The 25,502-nt window shown below is 34.8% G+C and overlaps 1 long non-coding RNA gene across 3 annotated transcripts in view; it reads right to left on the reverse strand.

Annotated features, from left to right (window-relative positions):
• The window catches only part of LOC118250585 (uncharacterized), a 52,084-nt gene extending 32,309 nt beyond the window's left edge, over positions 1-19,775 (reverse strand). For all 3 annotated transcript variants that reach the window (XR_004779493.2, XR_004779495.2, XR_004779494.2), the window contains exons 1-4: positions 19,686-19,775; positions 18,402-18,461; positions 5,164-5,240; positions 4,617-4,682 (exon numbers count right to left, since the gene is read on the reverse strand). This is a non-coding gene — a long non-coding RNA (uncharacterized LOC118250585). The remainder of the gene's footprint in view (positions 1-4,616; positions 4,683-5,163; positions 5,241-18,401; positions 18,462-19,685) is intronic.
• Positions 19,776-25,502: the final 5,727 nt, after the last annotated feature.

Here is a 25,502-nt window from a genome sequence, read left to right on the forward strand (position 1 = left end):
GAAGTCTTTACAAAGTCACTGACATTTTTTATTTCTCTGATAGGAATTGAGAGAAAAAAGATGGAGGCACAACAAAATGAAAGAAAGAATTTTGTGAGACAAATTATTCTCTCCCCAGTGCTCCGTGTATTTGGAATTCATATGGATAATGCATATTGAAGACTTTCAGTTACAAACAGTTTAGTTAACATTCCTTTTCCACAGACTAATTCCTGAATCCATCAGTCAGCAATACAATTTGCACTGTCATGAGCTTTAGAAATAATGGAAAATCTTCTGTGGTTTACTTTTAAATCATTTTTGACATACACCTACTATGGATTTACAATAATTTATCTTTGGTGCTGAATAAGCCTCTTTTTTTTTTTTCTTTCACACGTAACCACACCACTATTGTGAGCCTTAATACTTAATACAATACTGTATCTCTTCCATTTAAATCAGAATTTACATTATAACTTTCATACTTAAACTAGTTAACACTAAATAGTCATTTCATCAGAAACAGTGTTCCACTGGAGCTGAAAAAATTATTTTTTGTTGGAATGAAGTTCTGATGGTTTTCCTTTCCTCCAGGAAGGATATGTTACTACAACTTATCAACTAAATCGTTGCCAAAACATATAATTCTGAAGTGCTAAGATCAACGTATTTTAGTATTATGTGCCAATTATTCTTAATAAAGAAATAAATAATTTTCTTGAAAATACATTCTGAAAAGTTTAGCACAATCTGACTGATATTTAGGAATTTTGCAGCAAGAAATTAAACAGTTTGTTTCAAATGTGAAAGTTATTTTTATTTTATTTAGCTCAAATCATTATTCCATAACACTTTTGCTTTACAGTAAAGTCAACACGATGTGTTCTAATCAAATGGCTTTTTATTAAGAAATGAAAAGTTGTTCTATACTTAAGTACTTAACACCTATAATAATAATTTCTTGAATATTTGCCTTGTTACTTTACACAATATCAAGTGGGTGAATTCTAGCACTTACACATGTCTCTGATGATGCCATAGTGTGGAAGTTCCTCATCTTAATTAACTACAGAAACAAAGTCTCCAGGAAACAGAAATCTATACAGCATTCCTGTCAGCTCTAAAACAGCTGTCCTTAGTGGAATAGAAACATACATATTTAATGTAGAAACATATAGCATTAGGTGACATTTTTGTGGCAGTTGTGATTTTATACTAATTTTCAGCACAATGGAATATGCAACATTTCAACTGGAATATACCCAGCTAAAAGCTAATTTTATTTGATTCTTTCCACTTTTTTTTTTTTCAAAATCCATGCTGTTTCCCAGATTAGCATTAGCAAACAAAGAAAAATAGTCCAGTACACAAGGATTTTATCAATACTAAAGATCAGATCAGTTCAGTTATTTTACCTTGCCACTTCTGCATGGCAGTTCTGTGCTACATACAAAAGCTATTATATCCACTGCATCAGCAGAGGGATAAGAGATATTGAGATCTAAGTACCTTGGCCTGCCTAACTAGCCTAGCCTAGCCCCTGTCTGCCAAATTGTGTGTATTTGGCAGCATCCACTTTAACTCTAAATAATTATAGGTATTTCTTAGCTGATTTGGCTGTATGGTGTATACTTTGAGCATTCACTGGAAGGTACCTGGGAAAGTAGACTACCAGAATTAGTGAGATTTAACCATAAAAAATATTCTTGCAATATTAAAGAAGATTCCATGTTCCAGACCATATTTCTAGCTGGCTCAACAAGCTTGAATTTACATTAACTCAAATTCTGTGCCAAATGATGTCAGCATGGATATAAGGAATGTTACATCTCATATGTGACTAAGCTTCTGGCATCTGTATGTGGATACTTCAAGGTAGCATGAAGAGGACCTATATGTTCAGTGGTCTGCCACACACATACAACTGACACAGACTCACCATGACACTGATTGCACATCCTAAGTATTTTTATTGCTCAAAACCATTCAGAACATGCAAACTTCCCACCCAGGAGTTTTTCTCTTCTGTTTTAACATAAAATAATCCAACGGAAGCTCTCATCTATATTAAGGTTTAGGCTAGGTCATTTTCCATTAAATAGCACTCCTCCACAGATGACATATTAGAGATGACCAGTTTACAATATTTGGAACTGTGAGCTTTATATAACTAAAAAGCCTGAAATGTTACTTTACAATATGAAATACTTGCAAGTACTGTTAGAGGAAAACACCTCTGTTCACAGTGCTCTGAAATCATAACTGTTAAAGTATCTCATCAATAAATAACTGTCTTTCAAAATCACTTGACTTAGAACTCCGTACTATATTTTAGGTCTCAGAAAGTCTAACTCTGCAGAATGAAGAATATTAATAACAGCAATCAAAATATGGAAACTGAGCCAATAAAAAATATTTCAATAATTCTAAAGTTTTTTGTTTGTTTGTTTGTTTGTTTTCCTATGAAATATGGTTTCTAAATAGAAAGCAACTATGTGGTCTCATACAAATGGCTTTATTCATATTTTTGTGGTTTATATAATATACCATGTTTCTATCACTGCTGCAAAGGAAAAATCATTCTACAGTACTATACCATCTACTACTTTCTGTTTGTCTTCAGCTTGGGCTGTCTATCCTGTTCTCTGTTCAATTCATTAATCTATAGATTTGTTTCTGGCATAGAACTGAGACAAAGTTGCATTCTACTAAGGCTCGGTAAATCTAAAGGAGATAATATATCCTGGAACTTCCAGATGCCCTACTGTGCATCTTTACCAATGGGTGGTTGCCTCTTCTATTTCAAACTGATATGAAGTACATAGAGGAACAGATCTTGGTGATCATAAATACATATGCAGTGAAGAAGGTGGAAAGTTTCCTTTATTTTCCTTTGTCTCCTGTGCTAACCATCAACACAAATATTACATAGAAACAAATTTCTGTGAAAAAAAATAAAAAACAGTGTGTCTATATTTATACTTCAATTTTAGACTTTCTGGTCACTCACATTTTTAAAAGTAGGACAGAGCTAGAAACATATACAACTCTAAGTGCTAAAAATGAGTCAATGGTGGTTTACATGACAATAGTGTGATTTCAAGATTTCTCACTCAAAGCTAGATGTGAGAGCAGTAAAAACTAGCAATTCACAGAAATGAAAAATCAATTTTAAATGTGCAAAGTTTTCACACACATACATACTGGATCCAACTTTATCTTGGATCATCATATTGCCCATATTGAAGGCTGGTATTGTAGTCTTTAACATGCAAATCTGTTTTTTGCAGCATATCCACAGTACATAGTTTGCTAATTTTACTTCCAGTGTAAAAACACTGATACTTTTTGCTAAAGAACAAGTTCTTCATATTAAAAATTCTAAGTAAGTTCTTCCTTGATTTTCTTAATTTTCTTTTTAAAATATAAATGACTAGCTCAACTATAACGTGTGTTTGACAGAAATAATTTGAAAGTAATTATACAGAGCCAAGCATTTAGACTCATGGGTAATTTGAATGCAGCTTCTTTCACCCTTTATAATTATGTACTTCTGGTGTTGTGATATTGAATTAACATTATCCTTTAAAAAATGCAGAGAAAGATGTAACTGTTCAAAATTCAGTTCGTATTGTAAGACTTCAAGTTGTCATTGTACAGAAGAGGAACATGGAAAAAAGAAAGCCCTTCTGTGAAGTCCACTTGCATTTCCAATAGGGGTTTATAGTTCTCAAAACAGGTATACGATTGTTTTCTTCTGTCATAAAAACAACCACACTGGTTCAAGATAGAACTGTATAGACTGTGTGTATACAGGCATACCCGATAACTATGACCTTAAAATAAATAATCTTATTTTGCCTTATTTGATTCTCTTTCTGGTCTTTCATTAGTGGAGTGAATGAGCTAACACATAAATGGATTTTAAACCTAGCTGCATTATTAAAAATGCAGAAATGTTTTAAGATCATTAGAATTGTTCTGGATTTGTATTAGTTAAATGAGAACATGTTCTCTTATGTTAAAAATGAGCTTACAGCAATATCTCTTCTTTGTTTGAACTCTACTGATAGATAAAGGTCCAGTTTCCTATCTAATCTTGTTAACCAAGACAACATAGCTTCTTTTGGTACTATTCATTTTGTAGTGATCATCTGTTGCTGTAATTGGAAAGTTACAAATACTGACATTTCAAGAAGTATTTGACTTTTTTGACCTTCGGTTCCAGATCAGATCAGAGGTTAATATAGCATCATGAGATCTCCTGATGTAGCTAATGTTACCAGGCTACATTTCAGTTTTCGTTCCATTTTTAAGAGGTTGTGACTTTTTCCAGGCATTAGGATGAAAGTGGATATGGTCAAAGACAAGTATTTTATATGATTTAGATGGCCAGTGAAGAAAAAAAAAAAGTGGTCAACAGTTAAGCACGTGGAGATGAACAGAGTGCTTTCATCAGTGATGAAACTTTACATTTCAGCAGAAGCAACAAAGCAAAAGCATCATACCAGAATTCGGAAAATTTGCAAAATCATCTTCCACTACTGGACAAAAAATACAAGCACAGATTCATGCTATTGAAAATACTCATAATGTATTGATAGTTCAGTTCCAATCATTAAAAATAAACTTACAGTTTTGGAAGAAGTGTTCAGTCAATTGTTCCCACTGGCCACTGGCTTTAAAACCAGACTTGTTACCTGGGAAAAAAAAAAAGAAAAAAAAAGAAAAAAAGAAAAAAACAATTTATTCAAGTAAATTATAAACATTTGACTTCAGGTCACAATAAAACTATAGACAGGTGAAAACCATATCCTCTTGTTACTTTATCTGCTGCTCCCTATGTCTGCAGTGGATGAATGTAACCTTCCTTTGGCAAGATGCTTTTGTTGATAGTTCAACTTCTTGCTGTGGCAAATGCCAAATTTTTGTTGTTATCCAATCCAGTAAAAAGGAATTTAAAATAAATCTTTATCTCTGTGGTTTTTTTGCTTGTTGTCTAATTTGAAGATGGTACAGTATGTTCATATCATCTTTGTGATAATCTTTTCTGTTTTCCCTTCAGAAAATTTTCTACATGCTGGTGAACTTGTAAAATTCAAATGTGTGTTGGCAGCAGCTTCAGTCTTTCAGAATGTAAATAACGATTCTCTCACCTTGGAAAATTTGTCCTATACTTACCATTTAACATTCTTTTCCTAAACAGTTGTGCATTCTTAGTCCATACTTTTGTGTATTACTTGTCCTTTCTGCAGTACCTATGAAGACCCCGAATAAATGTTCTTAAGCAATAATGTATTTTGTAGCAAATAATTTCTGAGAAGACTATAATTTAAATTATACAACACAATGTTTAGAGAAACTGCTAGAACTCTTATGTTTAGTAACAGTACTTTCTAATATTGAGTTGGACTGTTGGAAGTTCACAGAAAAAAGCTACTCTTTTCAGAGAATGGCAGAATGGAAAGAACACAGAAGGATTAGTATAATGTTTGAAGAATATATTGTAAGCTCTTCAAAAAGTGTCATCTTCATTGCAAGGTGTTTATTATATTCAGCCACTTTGGTAATAGAATGAAGCAATTCAGTAAATAGAAAACACACGGTAGATTTTACTCTGAAGGTAGAAATTATTGGCATGTTGATTCAGACATTAGCATGTAGTGGACACAGTTGAAATTGCTGTCCATCACAAATTACTGTTTATGTTACTGTGTCACACTATACCGTCTATGTTATTGAACAAATGCACTACGGTTGTTTCTGTCACGGGTAGCAGAGGGCATTTAAGGTCATAGTTGCCAGCTCTCTGCAGTAAAAACAGAATGGCTCAGGAATGTAAATGCATGAAACAAATAGGTCAGAGGCATGTAATATATCTCAATTTGTTTTTCTCTGGAATGCCCTAGCAATGCATGTATTAATCTCCTGCAATATAAATGAATATCCTAATCATTACTGTTTCTGAACCTGGCAGTTGTTCATGGTAAAGTAAAACTTTGAATAATTACATTAGGTTTTCTTATACTGTTGTTTATTCAAGGACTTGAAAACCTTCCACCATTTTTAAATTTGGAATTAATTACCCATAAGGCATACGAAAAATTGAAGCAGTTTTAATAATGGTGCCTATCACTGAATAGTAACCTGAAATGAAATAATTTTCTTTATCAGTGAAGATATACAGAACAGATCGTCAAACTCCTATTCTAATTTTTGGCAAATAAGGAATACTATTCTGTCCCAGGAGTTTGCTTTGGTATCATATTAAAACTGTTATTACTGCTATTTTAAGTGACTAATTAACAGTTTAGAGTTCCACATTTACTTTCCTTTTGATTTTTTTTTTCTATTTGGAATGTACTCATGACAGGAAGTGAAGCAAGCATTAAATGTAATCCCTAGAAGTGAAGTATACAATACTGAATGATTTCTCTTATCTAATGGTTCCAACTAGAAAAGGTAATAGATAAAATCCTATTTCAGTTCACCTCCGTAGGCCCTAGGGTTCATCAATATACTTCACAGTCATTTTATCTTTTATATTATTTAAGACAGTAGAAGGGTTTTATTGGGTGATTTCTTCTGAAAATGAGTGACGGGCAAACAAAAAATTCCTAATACCTTTGTTTGTCAATCTTTATTTGGTTTCTGATCTTTACAAAAATGTTATGACATTAAACAGGATGTTCTAAAGAAATTATAAAGAGGTGCTCATTTATTGTACAGTTCTGTTGCGGTTTAACCCAGCAGGCAGCTATGCACCACACAGCTGTTTGCTCACTCCTCCCTCTCCCCCACAGTTGGATGGGGGAAGAGAATAATAATTAAACAAACAAACAAACAACAACAACAACAACAACAACAAATTTGGGTTGAGATAAAGACAATTTATTAAGACAGAATAGGAAGGGAAAATAGTAATGACAAAAAAATATACAAAGTGATGCACAACACCACTTTGAAGAATATAATCTAAGCTCTTCAAAAAGTGTCATCTTGATTGCAAGGTGTGGTGAGCAGAGCGGTCTGCTCACCACCTGCAGACCAATAACCCAGCCGGACCCTGAGCAGCAGCCACCCTTTCCCAGCCAGTTTTATTGTTTAGCATGACACCATATGGACATCTTTTTGACCAATTTGGGCCAGCTGTCCTGTCTGTACCCCCTCCCAGCTTCTGGTGCATCCCCAGCCTCCTCACTGGCAAGACATAATGAGAAGGTATGTCCTTGGCTCTGTGTAAGCACTTCTCTGCAACAACTAAAACATCAATGTGTTATCAATATCATTTTCATCCTAAATCCAAAACACAGCAACATACCAGCTACTAGGAAGAAAATTAACCCTGTCACAGCTGAAACCAGGACAACTTCTCAAATCAAACTACTTTGAGGGATGAATGGGCCCAAACTCTATTCTTCTCTGGTGGATCAGCCTTGGCAAACACCAAAAATCCCATCCAGCTGCTCACTCTCTCCCTCTCCTCAGCAGGGCAAAAGGAGAAAATAAGCTGAGAAAGCTCCCAGGTTGACATAAAGGCTGGGAGACTGCTTACCAATTACACTACAAGCAAAACAGACCTAGAGAAAAATGTTTTAATTTAGTGTCAGTTAAAATAGATTCAGATAGTGAGTGACAAACAAAGGCAAATATTAAGACAACACCTTTTTTCCCCCCTCTCCCAGACTCAACTTCACTGCTGTACTCCAAGCTCCCCTACTTGTCCTCTCTAAGTGGTGCAATGGGGAGGGGTACAGTTATAGTCAGTACATAATGGCTTATCTCTGTAGCTCCTTCCCTCTTACTTTTCCCCTACTCCAGTATGTACTCTCCCCAGGGACCACAGTTCTTTCAGTAAATGTCCACCTGCTCGAGTGTAAGTTCTTCACGGGCTCCTGCTCTGGTACCTGCAGTACCCCTCCTCTTCCTTTTCCTCCTCCTCTGGCCTTGATGTTCCCTCTGCTGTTTCTCACTCTTTTTGTTTCTTCCTCCTCTCTGTCTGGTATTTTGTTTGTTTGTTTATTTGTTTGTTTCTCCCCTTTCTTAAATACACTTTCCCTAAGGAGTGGCGGCTGCTGGGCTCAGCCATGCCTGGCAGTGGGGTGGTTGGAGCCAGCTGGAACTGGCTCTGTCTGGCTGGGGCAGCCCTGGACTTTCATCACTACAGCCACCCCTGCAGCCTCTAGGACGGCACCCTTATCTTTATAAACATTAATTAAATGGTGTAGAGAGTACAGCACAGCCTTTAGTGTCTCAGGCATCACCGCAACAAAAGTTTATAACTATATGACTATAATATTAACATTGTTTCATTTCCACAGTATTTTCTTTCTACTGATGCAAAGGACAAATAAATATAGGCCTCGTGTTTCCTTCCCCTCCCCCTCCCGCCCCCCTTTTTTAAAATTCCTTCAATAATAATAAATAAACAACAACAACAAGATGAAGACAACGAAGATGAAGAAGAAGAAGAAGAAGAAGACAAAGAAGAAGAAGAAGAAGAAGAAGAAGAAGAAGAAGAAGACAAAGAAGACGAAGACGAAGGCAAAGAAGAAGACGAAGAAGAAGATTAGTTTTGAGGTTATCTTGCTGGCAACAGTGAAATGACTGTACTGGTAAAAGCACAAAACACCAAACCAATAAAATCACCATTTAAAATAGTTACAGTGACAGTCTTTGCATATTTCTTCAACCCTTATATTGAAAACTAGTATATATGAAACACATTGAAAATGCTGTTTCTGCCTTTCTGAAACTTGTGATGAGTGATCATGCCTAACAGTCACCTTAAAATTAAAGTTTTATTCTAGCTTCCTGTGTACAAGAGCGTTAAAGTTATTTCCAATAAATGTTCAAAGAATAACTCTCAGCTAAGTTGGCAGGTTATTCCCTACATGAAACAATCCGTTACCCCTCAGCAAGAGCCATACATCCTACTTACAGAGTAGAGACATCATTATGTTGTCTCACCAAATTTAATATAAAATACCACCATCAACAACAAAAACAACCATCTTTGTCTCAGACGCTTTGGTGTGTTTTCCCTTCACTTGACAGGTAAATCATAACAAACAGACTGCAGTGTTCCTTCTTTCTCCAGCACTTTACCACATTTGGGGAATTATGGATTGTTTCCATCACAAGGAAAAGTCAAATATGGTGTTTCTTTTATGCAATCAGATGGTACAAAATCTTATTTCTATAAACACAACAGGAAGCATAGAAAAAACAGTGGGATTTTCTTAGTGCCAAAGTCTTTTTTTTCTGAGAGCACTTAGTCCACCTGTTATTTCAGAGCTTGTCATTGCTTGAGCTAGCTGGTAGTGCTTGTGGTTTTTCACACCATCACAGAATCATCTAGGTTGGAAGAGACCTCCAAGATCATCTAGTCCAACCTCTGACCTAACACTAACAAGTCCTCCACTAAACCGTATCACTAAGCTCTACATCTAAACGTCTTTTAAAGACCTCCAGGGATGGTGACTCAACCACTTCCCTGGGCAGCCCATTCCAATGCCTAACAACCCTTTCGGTAGAGAAGTTCTTCCTAATATCCAACCTTAACCTCCCTTGGCACAACTTTAGCCCATTTCCCGTCATCCTATCACCAGGCACATGGGAGAACAGACCAATCCCCACCTCACTACAGCCTCCTTTAAGGTACTTATAGAGAGCAATAAGGTCGCCCCTGAGCCTTCTCTTCTCCAGGCTGAACAACCCCAGCTCTCTCAGCTGCTCCTCGTAATGCTTGTTCTCAAGACCCCTCATCAGCTTTGTTGCCCTTCTCTGGGCTTGCTTGAGCACCTCAATGTCCTTCTTGTAGCGAGGGGCCCAAAACTGAACACAGTACTCGAAGTGCAGCCTCACCAGAGCCGAGTAAAGGGGGACACTTTTATTTCACTGCTTCTCTTCTTTTAGTCTTTATAGGTGTTTTATCTTCCTATTTGTATGGAACTTCAAATTTTCACAAATCAGCATCCGGTGAAATTCCTTTTATCTACATTTGTCTACCATATACACATTTTGTTTAGGAAAGGTGAATGGACAATTGTCTCAGGTTAAGGGCATTATTTATTTCAGTTATTTGATCCCACAAAAGTTGAAAAAGAACTTATATTCTCTTTTGCAATAATAACAATAATAATAATAATAATAATAATAATGCAGTATAAAGGTATGCATTTGAAAGCAAATTGAAAATCTAGATTTTTTTTTTCTCCTGTAGTCTGTAATGACATTCTTCCTTAATGAAATCTGTGGACTTTCATCTGACAGATGAACATTTATGAAACATTTATGAATATGACAGCATGGATCTACTGTATAAGAAATTACAACTTCATAAAAATTCAATTGTAATTGCATTTACTTTCAAATTATAATCATATTAATGTCACCTAGTTTTGCATTATTGACAGTTACATTTCTTTTTAATAGAAGCAGCTCCAGACTACTAATTGTTCAGTAAGCTTTAGAATATAACTACAAACCCCTTTATTAAGTTGATGTGTAAATTAATTTTCAGGATTAATTTGTGAGTTTTTGCCACAAGACATGCAATATGACCTTATACTTTGCCAATAATGACCTTGCAGTTTGCAAGTGAAAGGATGCTAATGCAATGATTGTGTTGGCAAAATAACAATACACAGTAAAATGAAAGCACATTTCAGATTTCAATATTATTTTTTTAAGAAAAGTACTGTTAAAAAAAGTTTTTTTTTTTTTTTTTTTTTTTATATATGTATGTATATACTAAGATATGAGCAGAACCTTTAAAAAATATTAAAGTTTTTTCAGTATCTGCCCTACTGAAGAGAAGTGAGGGGTGTTGGCTAAGATCCAAGGTACAGAACTCATGCTGCAGAGGAGAAAGGAGCAAGGTAAATAATGAAAAAAGTAATGTAAAAGATACCTATTATATAAAAGAAACATCTGATATACTGTACCAGACTAGATAAAAGACATGTTTTCCCTTTGTTTTTAAGCTTTATTTTTGTTTCTCTTAGAAAGATACTTCAAATGAAAACATATTTAGGCTTTTGGCAGAGGCTAGGTTTATCAGCATCAGTTCATCAACTGATGAATCAGAAGCAATTTAGCCAAAAAAGCACAGCTAGATTTTGTAGATCTTACCAATGAAGGCATCTAAACATCACTCAGGATGAAAACCTGAACTCACTAAGGAAGAATTTTGCCTTTAATGCAGTGAGAGCAAGGACAGTTCTTTCAAAAGTTGAGGAAATTAACTACTACCACTGAGCTTTTTTGAAAATTCTGTAATTCTTCTATATAATGAACAATGAACCTCACACTCAAAATGCAGGGAAAATGAGCAAATCAAAATATCATAGAATCTTATAAGAATGATAGACAGAAGAAAAATAATAAAAGTAATAAAAACTTGAGGCACACTAGGGCACATACTCTAAAGATTTTTTTTCTTTCAGTGTTAGTCACTGTTTTCACCTTATTCCCGTGAGATTTTATTTTAAGCTTCCATCAAGTAATACAAAACCAGCAGAAAGGCTTGAGGGCTGTCATAAACACTATTCATAAAAGTTAAGGAAAAAAGATTTAGTTTACAACACGCAAAGAATATCTGGTTACTTGTACAGTCCATTTAGGAGAGTTTTCTTCTTGTTTGTTTACTTAGGGGAAATATTAAAAGAAGAAAGTTTTAAATCACTTAAACTACTAGTTCTGTGGATGTTTGTTCTGTTACATTTTATATTTGTGTTTATTACTTCCTTTAATCGGCAGCTTCCTTGAAATTGCTGAGGGAAAAAGTTAGTGAAGTACTTGCTTGTCAACAATTCGTGCATATGCCTGTCTTCAGGCTTTCTGGTAGTTTTGACATGGCTGACCGTACAGTTCTCCTTAACTCATTTTCTAGGGTTACTGATTTTTTTTCTTTATCAATTGTTTACTCTCTGTTAATTGTCTTCAGACATTTCTATGCTTCTTCTTGTTTGTTCAATGTTAGTGTTTACCAGGAGTATCTTTGAACTAAAATTTACTCACATTTTCCTTAAGTATTAAAAATTATTTTGGGGAAAATCATTATGTCTAACATTATGTCAATTACTTGTAAACAAAGTGTATGACAAAAATGTTCTTCCAACATTCATTTCAAAATGATTTTTTTCCATTTTATGTAGTACTTAGATTAATTTTGTGTTTTCTTGAACTAAGTATATAATGGCATATTATGTAAATATAGTAATAAAAGTATGTATTACTTTTTAGAGGCTGTTTAAAAAGTCAGAAGGTGATAGGTATTTCCTACTTATATTTCTTATTTTTCCATGCATAAGGTGATATTTGCTTATAAGAAAACAGACTAATAATTTCAAGTAAATGTGCCAAACAGTTTAATAATTTTGGTGAAAATTTTTCAAAACCATTACTTACCTCTTCTCTTATGCTTCCTATAGTAACATTTGAACTCATTTAAAATGAATATATTCTTTTTTCTCTATGCAGCATTTTATTTATGTTCTTGCTAACATAGTAGTGTGCATACCTTGTGTAAAATAGAATATATCTAGACTTTTGTTGGTGCCATATTTTCAAAAAGTTATTACTGCGCTGCTATATATGCACTTTTTTGTTGTTGTTGTTGTTGTTCTTTCCAACTGTAAACTCCAATTCTTAAATAAAACTTTAGTGCCAGAAGGTAAAAGACAGACGTTATTATCTGGTTTCTGGACTAGAAACCGAAAGACATTTGCGAGTCAGAGTGGAATGGTATGTGTTTTTTGACGTGTGACACCTAATATGGATTACCTAAGACTGTCAACAGTTTATAGGCAATTTTTAAACTGTTTTCTAGTTATAACAGTCATTTCACAAATGATAGCATATTCAGTTTTTTTTTTTTTTTTTTTTTTTTTTTAAGGATATTTCAGGAACATTTGATTGTAAAGTGTAAATATATTGTTATTAGTTGCCTCACCTCTGTAATTGGTTATGTTTACTTCTCTAGGAAAGTAGAAAGTTTGTGCACTTTGATGGGGCACAGAATTGACAAAGGCAGCATCAAATTTTTCACATCAATATTTCTATAGTGATAAAGCCAAATTTCATATTTCTTGTACTAAAGTTTTATCATCTTATATGAGTCACTATGTAGTAGGTACTATTTTTAGAGAAAACATAGTGGAAAGGATTGTAGAAAGAACAGATAATTTTATATCTTGTTTCTATTATATATTTAATAGAGTCAGAAATAAGAATCAGGAGTCGATTCTGCTTTATGCTTTGCTTTATAAAATACTAAAATAATCACAAAAACTGTAAAATAATTACTGTCAATCTCTTCTGCATAAGCTGTTTTCACAGGAGGCTACAGTTAGCAAACTTCGTTGGGTTTGAACCTAGCACTCCTAAAATCAATGACAAAACACTCAGTGATTGCAGCTGGGCCAGGGTTTCATTCTCTTTTAAGTACCTGAAGGGTAAATACAGTCAGAGCAATACATGTCAAATTCTTGGTAGCTCTTATGCTTCTGCCTGTCATAGGATTGTATGAATTGCCCATTGGATTTGACTGTTCATCCAGCTTGTTAAATACACTTTTTAATATATATATATATATATTTTTTTTCCTTGAACAAACACATACATGGAAATTTATTTCTTAATTCTGTACAGTTACGTGCTGCTGTATAGTACAATTTTCCATACACAAATGCTTGCATGACTTATAGTCAATATCTTCTCATTTACTCTATCAAGTTCCGTACGCAGATTTCTGAACCCTCCTGCAATTTGTAGTTTTTATGATGTTGTTATTAAAAATGAATGGTATATTGTAAAAAAAGGCATTTTCTCAATTCTAAATTTATTTGCTAATACACTACAAATTCTAGAAGTTGTAAGAATTTTTAGATTTCTGGAGTGTACCTCTGAACTTCATCCTAGTAACTGCATGAAATTAAAGAAGACAGGCCAAAAATGTCTGTTATTAATAAAATATATTTATAGAACCGAATTTCTATTATGTGAATAGCAGGAATCTAATAGGACCAAGACACATAGAAATCAAGATGCTGGTTGGAAGGCACTTTTAAAGATCATCAGGTTTGTTCTTCAGCTCAAAGGATGACTACTACCAAAAGTAGTTCTAGACAGCCATGGATAGCATTGGCTAGGTGATTCCTGAGTTTATTTTGCTTCCTGTCTGGGAAACCCTTGCTACTACTACACCATCTTCATAGCAAAAACATTATTCTGATGTCCAGCCTGAAACTCCCAAGCCACAAAGATAAGTTGTTGTCCCCATCATTCACCAGCACTGAGGAGAACTTGGTTCCTTTATTTCTGGTTGTAGGCTGATACTACTTCTTTTGTCTCCTCTTCCATTCATGTAAGAAATCCATCTCCCTCAACCAGCTCTCTGAAGCTATGCTTCAAGGTCATGCACTAAAGGTGAGTGACCCTCTTCAACCAAACCCTCCTCCAGTTTATTCACATCACTTACAAACTTATGAACTAGGGGGGCACAGACTGGTTCCAGTGTTCCAAGTGCAGCCTTGCCACTGCTATATAGAAGGGAACAGAAACTCCCTTGGACTGCTGATACAAATCTAATGGATACAATTTTCTCAATTTTCTTTTCTTTTTTTTCTGCCTTTTTTTTTTTCCCACCCCCACCCCCGCAATGAATGTGAAAATTCACATATCCACATCTGAATACTAGCCATTGGCTCTATTGAGTCCAATGGCAGACCTTAGCCAGTCAGCCCAGAGTCTGTACTGAAACATGTTTTTTCTGATCTGTATGCAAAAGTGAAAATATGAAATATGAAATTTGTGAGGCTTCTGCTTGTCATCATGTATACTCTAGACTAAAGCTCTAAACTCATGTCAGCCACCCCCCTAATTTAATGTCGTTGTAAATTTGGTGGGAGTGCACTCTGTTTTGTCATCTAAATTGTTGATGAGAATGTTGAAAAATAAGGACGCTGGTACTGATCTGGGACATCCTCCACCTATTACAGGCCACCAGCAAGATATTAAAGCATTGACCAACACCTTTTGAGCCCAGTCAAGCCAATTATGAGCCTGTCTAACACTCAGGTATTCCAGCTCAGATTTAATCAGTTTACAGTTGAAAATGTTGTGGGACACAGTGTCAAAAGGCTTTAAAAAGTCAAAGTATAGAACGCGTAGAACAGATTACTTTTTTGCCCTAAGTATGCCTGTAAATGTATTCCAAAAGAACATACTCCATTCCAATGACTGAGATGAGATTGGCCAACCCACAGTTCTCCATTTTCCCCTTCTCATCTTTCTTGATGATGGGTGTAATGTGAAGGATTTTTCACAGGCAACACACAGCAGATACCTCCAATGTCTCTTGCTAGGTTTAGCTTATGATGGGCTTTGTTCTTTAATTTCTCTATATTTGAGAAATGCTTCTACTTCTCTTTTGTTGCCTGTCATTTCCATCTTTTGTATGCTCTTTTTTGTGTTTTAGTTCAAGAGGTATTAACATATGTGCAAAAAAGTAGGTCATAGTTAAGATGAATAAGTACTATGGCAGAATAAAACCTTATCAAGTTTAAAGTATAAATTGTGTGAAAAATTTGGTGAGATAGAATTCTGGAGTTCTGAGGAGTATTTTTGAAAAGAAATCAATGTATTACAGATACACTGGTATATTTTTCAGCCCTGTATATTTTTTATTATTATTTTTTTATTTTTTGGCAGGTTTCAGTTAACAACAAAACTCGACCCCAGATGATAGCTTACAAAAGCATATAGTCAAAACAGACCCTCTGTATGCAGCTGACTTAAAAAAATAATAATAATAAAATCAGACCACTGTTTATTTCAAGCACAGAGCTTTTTAACCTATTCTGTGTGGAAGCAAGGAGACTACCACTTTGCTTGTCTGTACTGTTACAAAGAGTGATCTCCTGTGTTGCCAAGCTCACTGTGCTGCCTCTGTCTGGCACCAAAGCACTATCTTTTGCTGCCATGTAGCCTGCACTATGTGATAAAGTGTAGTTCTCTGCCTTGCTGATTATCAGCTCTGGTATAGAAAGTGCTCCCTTGTGCTGCAGTATTCCATTTTGAAGTCCTATTCTGTCCTGCTTGTCTCCCTTCTCAAATGCTCATCAGAATCAAATTATAGTTTACTGCTTCAACTAAGATTTTGAATGTGGTATTCAGTCTGTAAACATATTATTGGTTTTAGTTTTGTGTGTATGCATGTGATTTTTGGAATGGGATATGGAAAGAAGTAGAACGGTAAAATGATACTCTAATTTTATTTATAAAATTGAAAACATATTGCAAACAGTTGTATCAGAGGGTAATCAGAGAATAGAAATAATATTTTTTTATTATCTGATCTTTTTTGAGTGAAATGCATATTGAAATTAAAAAATGTAATCAGAAGAGTCTTGCCCACAAAATAAATAAATAAATAAATAAATAGGCAATAGAATATAACTTTTAGGTTCTTTTTCTAAGTAGAATCCACTATCCTAATTTAGTCAACTAAGTTCCATATATAATGAAAAGTTACATGCCAAAAAGTAGAGATCGGCTTGGAAGAATCCCATGGGATATTGTCATGGAGGAAGAGGTAACCAGGAGAACTGGTTGATATTCAAGGATCACCTCCTCCTCCAAGCTCAAGAAATGTCCATCCCAACAAGTACAAAATCAAACTAGATGACCCAGGATGAGTACAGTGTTTGATCATTGGGCAGGGTTACAAAAGCCAAGGCCAACCTGAAGTTGAAATTGGCAAGGGATTCTAACAGAACAGAAAGTATATAAACCACAAAAAGAAGGCTAGGGAAAACATTCACCCATGGTTGAAAGGACATGAGAAAGGCAGAGGTAGTCTATGCTTTCTTTGCCTTGGTTTTTACCGGTGAAGTCAACCTTCAGGAATCCCAGACCTGTAAGACCAGAGCAATGAAGACCTACCCTCAGGGGAGGAAGACTGGGCTACAGAGAGCATAAACAAACTGGAAATACGTAAGTCCATGGGGACATATGAATTGCATCTAGTAGTGTAGCTAAGGGAGCTGTCTGAGACTTCAGACACTATCGCCCATCCTCACAGAGAAGGCAAAAAATTACAGGTTAGGTAATTGGACAGACAGGTGGATTTAAAACTGGCTGAACATCGGTACCCAGAGAATGGCAATCAGTGGCACAAAGTCCAGCTGGAAGCATGTCACTAGCACTTTACCACAGCGGCTGATAGTGGGATCAATACTGTTCTATATCTTCATTACTGAAATACAGAGCCACAGAACCATAGAATGGTTTGGACTGGAAGGGACCTTAATGGTCATCTAATTCCAACCTCCCAAAATTCCGTGAAATGGAATTTGATCATCTCACATGACTCAGACCTGTTTGAATTATCTTTTTGACTTTTTTTTTTAATTTTTATAATAAGAGCTATAAGTTTCACTTTTTCAGTATATGAAATGTAGAGTAGTAATATTAAGCTATCATTGGTTAAGTAATTATTTGTTTTTCTTAAACTGAAAAAAAAAATATTTATGCCTTTTTTTTTTTCTCTCCCAAATTTTCTAATTTCTAGAATTCCCTTTAATGAGGGGCTATACTACTGGGGAAAAAAAAAAAAAAAATATATATATATATATATATATATGGTTCTAACTTAAAGATTGGAATAAATTATGATTGATATACTTTGTGTCACCAAACAGCTGAAAAACAACCTCTTCCCACAGCTCTATTCTTCTTCCTTCTCTTCTACGCTTATGTGATCAGTATACTACTTTTGGTTTTAACTTGCCTGAGGATGACTTGGATATCAGTTCTTCAAACAACTATGTATGTGTGTAATTCCATAGGTAAACAAACATAATGAAGTACTTACATGTTGCAAATCAAACACATGCACAGCTGTTTGCAGGATCAAATAGAATAGCACAGTCCTCAGTATCCAGTTATCTAGTTTGTCCTAGCACTTCAGTCTTTGTGAAACCTAGAGGCCTTTTTCTTTTTTTTTTTTTTTTTATTTCAGTTATATGTGGAGGATATATTTGCTTTCTTTGGGTTTCACAAAACTTCTTTTATAATTTTTTTTCCTCAAATCTCCTTTTGTAGATTGTGTCGGGTGGAAATTAATTTATTTTATGCTTCCTTGACAGAATGACTGATTAGTGAATGGTGAATTAGAATTAGTGAATGACTATTAGAAAGACTAATGAGCCAAAATTAGTGCTTAATGATGCAATATATATATTATCCATTACATATATTGTCCATATATATATATATTGTCCATTTTACTTTTCTAGCTTTTCTTTGAAAAGTCACATTCACCCAATGCATTTTTCTCTGCTTTTCAGCAGTCTGCCACTGATAATGATGCTGCAGGTCTGATTAATAAAATGGCCATTAATTAGACTTACGTGAGTTGTTGTGACATATGAAATGTAAAGGCTGCACAAGGTTCTCATCACAATTCTCCCCTGAAAAGCAGTAGCAAAATAATAAGATTCGTAGTTGCGGTGTGAGAATATCTCTGTTGGTAGAACAAGGCATAATCTTTTTTTTAATTAGGGGAACAGTTGACTAATCTGTCCAGTGCCCAAGTGGCATTGCTATTTAATAAAAGTTCTCATTTTGTTAGGGTGTACATTATAGAAGTTCCTGGTGGGAGAAATGGGATGAAGAACTGCTTTACTTCTGACTCACTAATTTAAATAAGGCATAGTCTTCTTAGTTAGTTACATCTCTACAACATAACTCGCTCTTGCGTGTGGCAAAGTCTGTAATACTTAGGAATATTAACACTGAAATTAGTATAAAATACTAGCTTGTAGAGTTTTACATTATGTCTTCATACTTCTAGACAGAGGTTTTAGTCTCAGTTGCTGGTATCTGCAAAACATGGGAAACCTATAATGCAAGATTTTGGAGGGATATAACAAGGAAGAGTCTAAGGATCTGTATGCTTAAGAACCTGTGATTCTCCAAATGACTGTCACTGCTTTGACTGTATCTCGCAATGAAGTTGATTCAGAGGTAAGATAGACAGAATCCCATATTCCAGCTGGAACAGGTTCTATATGTAACTGTTTTGTACAGCTGGATAACTTAGATGAAAGATTGTTGTTTTTTTTTTCATACCAACTGTTCTCAGGATTAGTGTTAATAACCATATAGTAGCTTTCTGTTTATGAAAGCACTAGTATAAAAAAGATATGACAACAAAAATAAAAAATAGTAGCAACTCAACTCACTTCACCCAAGATGCAAACAGTTGCTATTCAGAGCAGTTCACAGCTGCGTCCCTTTAAAATTCTCTGAACTGCAAGAAATCCAAAATCAAAATGTAGCAACAGCTGGGCTTTATTGCTGAGCCAGATTTCCCTAGAGTTTTAGTAGTACAAACAAATTATTTTAGTGGTATATTATAGCCTAATTAGTTTAGTCTTCTTAAATGAGCTTTTGTGGATATCCCTCTCAGTTTTTTTTTTTTCCTATGAAATGCATTCCCCCCAAACTGATCTTTCTTTCCCTTTGTTCAAATTCCTAGCTTCAGTCAGTTTGTCTTTGTAGAAAATACAGTATTAAGACTTCCCTGCCTGCTTGAGCAAATATATTCATACTGTTTGTTTTGCTAAATAGTCTTATGACTTAGAGAAACTGGTGAGAAATAGTGACAAATTGAAAGAGAGAAAAAAGCTTACCTAGAAAGGGGAAAACAAAGCCTTGTCACATGAGATGACAGCCACTGAATGTTATGGCTGTTCCCTATTTTCCTTCAACTCCTCCTCCTCCTAATCCCGCCCCTCCGAGTTTTTAAAGGTTACTGGAAGAAGAAATAGAAACATGAACTAATTGCGAAGAACAGAAAGTATCCAAAAATCTTGGCTAATTCCAGTGATAACCTACAAATGGAAGCCTTTAAAGTACACTTACTATTCTGACAACTGCTCTTCTCCTCTCTGAGAAATGGTCTCTCACTTAAATGAAGATAAACAGAGAGCGTATGATATTGATTTTATTATAGCTTGTTGGAAGGTCTGTGGTGTAGGTAATATTGTGGCGTTGCTATGTGATCAAATAACTACAGAGCAAGAACATTCATTGTCACTTCTATTTCCTTGGTTTACTGTTGTTTTTATCTCTGCGGTATCTCTAATACTCATACTAATTCACTTTTCTCTTCCCACTTAAGCCAGCATTATAAACATATCTAATTGTTTATGTTTAAGTAAAGGATCAGATTGAAGTACTGTTTTGCTATTATGAATGACATTATTCTTATATTCAGAAGCAGATTTGATGTCAGCATTGAGGAGGGGAAAGCATCAGTTCATGCTTGTCTACAATGCTGCAAAAATGTAGTAATGCAGATTGTAAATGATGGTTGTATCAAAATTATATGAATTCTTACAGACGTGGTATACTCAGTTGTTTTCTGCAACTTCAATGGAAGGATAAAAACTTTCCTGCCTCCCTACACCATCCTTGGTCTTGGACTTGGCAAGAGCATAAAAAAAAATATCCAGGTTAAGTGGTTCCTTTTAAATATATGCACACATTCTTGTCTTGGCTATATACTTAGTTAGAATCATTTAACTATCAAAAAAATTAGCCATAGACAAGATCTGTATCTAAAAAGTCAGAAATGGTGAAATCATTTTCTAAATGTGGAAGTTTTGTGTGACATATATTTGAATGAACTTTTTTACACCAGTTCTGTCATGTGTCCTCAGTGTAGCTAATGACACAGTGAAACAAAAGGTTTAAATAAACTTCTGCGCTTTCATGTCGATGATGAAGGTCAGGCTTATTGTGCATAACTTAGTAGTCTTAAAATAACTCCAAACCTCTCAATTAATTATATTTTCAAAACGACTTCTCTGGCAGGTGAAAACAAAATCTTTCAGAAGTGTTTGACCTTGCTGTAGAGCCCTAAAACAAGCCCACTGAAATAGAAGAATAACACATTCATTGGTCAGATGCTTTGAGTCAAAGTGAACATGATATTCAAGAAGACAATTATTTTCTTATTTTATAGTTTTATTTTTTTACTTTTAAAACATGTACCCCTAGTATCACAAATGCTAAATTTAGTTTATGCACTGATAGAACTTACATGATGTAGAATGTAGGTGAAATGTAGTTGTTCATTGTGGCAGAACATTTTTGTATATTCTTAATAGTACACACATATCTAAAGTATTGTACTGAAAACCTTATGCTGCCTTTATAATTATATTTGACAATTTTTGGTGAAAAAAAAAAAAGCTAACGATAACAGTAAACCAAGTCACTAACAATATAAAAAACTAATTAATGTAAAAACAGACATTTTATCTTACCATGAATATTGACTTAATTTGAGTTAGATTATTTTCTCCTTTCTTTTATTTTTCCTTCCAGCTAAAATCCTAATCTAAATGTTACCTTTGAACAAAGAATAAGTACTAGCAGTTATTATTGCCAACATACATAAATATAAGTTGCACCAGGGGAGGTTCAGGTTGGAAATTAGGAGACATTTCTTCTCAGAAAGAGCAGTCAGGTGTTGGAATGGGTTGCCCAGGGAGGTGGTGGAGTCACCGTCCCTGGGGGTGTTCAAGGAAAGGTTGGATATGGTGCTTAGGGACATGGTTTAGTGGGTGACATTGGTGGTAGGGGGATGATCTTGGAGGTCTTTTCCAACCTTGATAATTCTAGGATTCTAGGATTTTAGGATTCTAAGTCAGCATTTCTAATCACAGTTAATCAAATAGAATACAATATGTATCATATCTTAAATATGCTGTACAATCTTTGATTCATAGTAAAATGTAAAATATGGACCAAAAAAAAATTTGAAATTCATTGTTAGCTAAAAGCCTATTTCCTTTATTTCTGTTTGTAAAACCCATTTGTAAATAGGTTACAAACCCATGCCTACATGTATGAGTTAGTTATGGAAAGTCAAAACACCCTTTAGATTAAGTTACAAACAAAAATACATGCTCTAAGGAGTTGTTTGTATTGTTTTGTTTTGTTTTTTTCCCTAGAAGTTTTTTAACTGTGGGACTGAATGCAGAAGTAAAATTTAAGTAAAGAGAAAATGAAGAATAAGAAAAAAAATCTCATCAGTTGATGAAACCCAGCATAAATTCTGTTGTCTGCTGTTTTGTGCTGAAATGAACCATCTGACAATTTTGGTTAACATGAGATATTCTATTTTCATTTAAATCTCAAGGTATCTTATGTCTCTTGGGATTTACTTCTAAGGTACAACTGCACTGTGAATTTCCTTCAGTAGAAAAGTATGTGAGCAACAAAGTTTTTTCTTCAAATGCAAAAGTTTACTAAAGTTTGAACAAGTAGCTATTTTTAAGGAGGAAAGTGGCTGTGGAGAAAATGTTTATCTCTGTGATTACATGTGATCTAATTAGATGCATTTGAACCTGAGTGACAATATTAATAGGCTATTTAATTTCAAATACTTATTGTAGTTCTTAATTACCCAAAGCAGTCATTTGCAAATCATTCAAATGTATGAATGTAATCTACCTATAAGAAACTGTTCAATCTAAAATGCTCTGCATTCCTATTTATTTTATAGGTACTAAGTGAATTGATTAAGTTAAGAAAGCTGACGTGGGCTGGAAAAAGATTAGCAGTGTTAATGGCATTGATATCCCAGATACATTAGCTCTCAGGTGAAACGAGATCTCCCACGTAAAGTGTGCTATATTAACTGGAAGTTAAAAAATAAAAATAAAAATAAAAGTTGCTTTAAAATAATAATAATCTAAGCTATTAAATGCATCAAGAATAAAGGGACTCGACTTGCTCTTATTTCATTGTGTGAAATGTTTCATAATAATGAATGCTAATAAAATGAATATAATCACATATGGAACCTCATTGAAATTTATTGTAAATACAGTGTATTTATCCTTAAATATTTCAAATAGAACATCATAAGAATAAAACAGCTTCCCCCACGCCTTTTTTTTTTTTTTCCTGATAACAAGGTGCTTGAGAGTTAAAAAGAAGAGTAATTTCTATTTTGGTTTAAAAGGGAATGGTCAAACTTCTCCATATAAGGTTGCTTACTGTTCATTGCTTTCATCCATGCACTCTCTGCAGGCCTTCAAAATTACAGTAAAAATCTTCCAGATAGATATTCTAGGAAGTAGACAGAGAGAAGGAAGGTGCCCAAAAGGAAGGAAGGAGAAATACATATAGAATGAACACATATAGTTAGCTGTGCAGGTATTGCCATTTGTCTACTGGCAAATAAAGTAGGTACCTGCAGGATACAGAAGATATGTGTTGAAAGGAAAAGAATGACTTGTACCGAACCTTTCTTTAGTTTTGCTTCCTGCACAGATCATGCGTGCAAGTGTTGCATATGGTTCAAAAAGATTAAAGCTGTTGACTTGAAGACCAAGGTAATAGACCTAAGCAGATGTACTTTGGAGAACGTGAAAAGCTCTGAGTGGCAGCACACCACTTGGCTGGATCTTTAGATCCTGTGGTCTCAGAATGAGATGTGGAAGAATTTGTAAGAGGTTATGGTCTCTGGTACTGCTTCAAGGTCCACATCCCTCAACTTTGCAAAAGATCCTCAAAATGGAGTATAAATATCAGGAAGAACTTTGCCCAGTTCCCATCAACCACCTCAGAGACAACAGCAAGATCAGATTGGGGTAGATTGATCTTATTTAGAAGGCAAAGCTATTAGTTGAGAGTTTAGTTACAAAAATGCTTTTCTCCCTTTGCCTCCATTTTTATAGAAGCATCAAATCATGCAGCTTATTGTACACTGAAGGTGTGCAGCAGTGGCGTATTCTTGATGATGAGACTTTCCCAGTCTATGCAAAACTGTGAGTGTCATGGAGTACAGGAAGCCCAGTGTGAAGAGACAGTTTCATTTCCAATTTCAGCAAACAGCCTGGAGATGGGATCAGCTGTGAATGGTATTCCTCAAGAAGTGTCAGTGAGGTTGCTCTGCCTCATTTAGCAGCACGAAAGAGAGGTCCATTACGTAATTGATCACTGCAAAATGGAGATGTGGATGAACTTCTGCACCAGGAGGAATTCTAGGGGAAATTTCTGCTGAATACTGTGAAGGCAACTGCTGTGCTCTGCTCAACTCTTGTAAGACACAAGTTGAGCCATTCTGTGATCTGGATGAGTAGAACACAGCAAGGAAAAGGCCACAGTAGACATGAGATAACCTTTCAACCAAGCAAGATAGGTTCATTTCCTCCTCTTCCACCCCCTCCATCTCCCCACTCCCACTCCCTTTTGTGTAGAATCTTCATTTTCCACATGCAGTTGCCCCATTGGCTACTAAATCTGATCTGCAGCATGATGCTAATGAAAAATCTGAGAAAGTACAAACAAAATATGTGTGTGAAGAATTAGTTCCTTTTTAAATATACAACCAATTTCTTTGTGAAAGAACCAATTTTGTTGTCACCAGTGAGGAGGAAAGTGCCATATTAATTTATTTCATAGTAAAAAGAACACTGGGAGAATAAAATAAGCTTTGCTCTATGCTACATTTAATGAGTGTATGTGCAAGTTTTATCAGGGTAAATGTGCTCTTTGTTTTTATTCTCCTTATGTTTCCCCACATTTTTTAAAGAGAATTCCATTATGGGTAAATTTAGTACTTAAAATGTGGTTGTTGGGGGAAAAATTATATAGTCAAACTGACATCTGTCAAAACTTTTTTTTTTTTTTTTGGTTAAAGTGCAATGAACATTTAAAATCAATAATTAGGCAGAAAGTATTTTTCATCTCTTAAAGAGGGATGGGGTTTCTCATCAAGAAATTATTTTATACTAATATATACCCTATACATTTTAAATGATTTTACATGGAATCACTGGATTATTTGGAGAGTATATGTGTGCCCAAATAACCCTGCAAACAGTATGTAAAAGCTGTCTGTAGACTGAATTTAATTTAGTTTTTTAATTTTGAGTTTTCTAAAGTGAGGTGATGCCTTTTTCAGATAGTGACTTACTATAGCACAACAAATAACTAAAACATAGCTGAGACATTTGGTAGACTCTCTGATGTTATCAGAAGTGTGAATGGCCTGGTTTTTATGCAAGTCAATGAATCAAAATGTATCTAGGTGCAGCAGCAGCGATGTCATTAATAGTTCTGATGATCAGTAAAGGAAGTGTTAGCAACTGTTTAAAACAGAAGAAGCTGTGCAAGTCTCAGAGGGAGACTGATCACCAAATAATTCATTAGTTATTTTCTAGAATCCCCAAAGTACAAATGAGCTAATTTAGTTTGATATCCTTCATGGAAATGAGTAACAGGCCTGCTTAAATTATTACTGTTTCAAATCCAATGTACTTAGTTATACATCAAAGAACTTGACCACCTCATTCATTTAAAAGGCATAGTCTGTCACCACAGGAAAGGACTTTGCTGTGAACTGAGTAACAAATGTTTCACCAAGATTCAGTAGATCAGTGCTGCAGAAGGAATAATGCACATGCACAATGTAGGCTTTCAGGAAG

Source organism: Cygnus atratus, chromosome 1, assembly GCF_013377495.2.
Source record: "Cygnus atratus isolate AKBS03 ecotype Queensland, Australia chromosome 1, CAtr_DNAZoo_HiC_assembly, whole genome shotgun sequence".
NCBI classification, from domain to species: domain Eukaryota; kingdom Metazoa; phylum Chordata; class Aves; order Anseriformes; family Anatidae; genus Cygnus; species Cygnus atratus.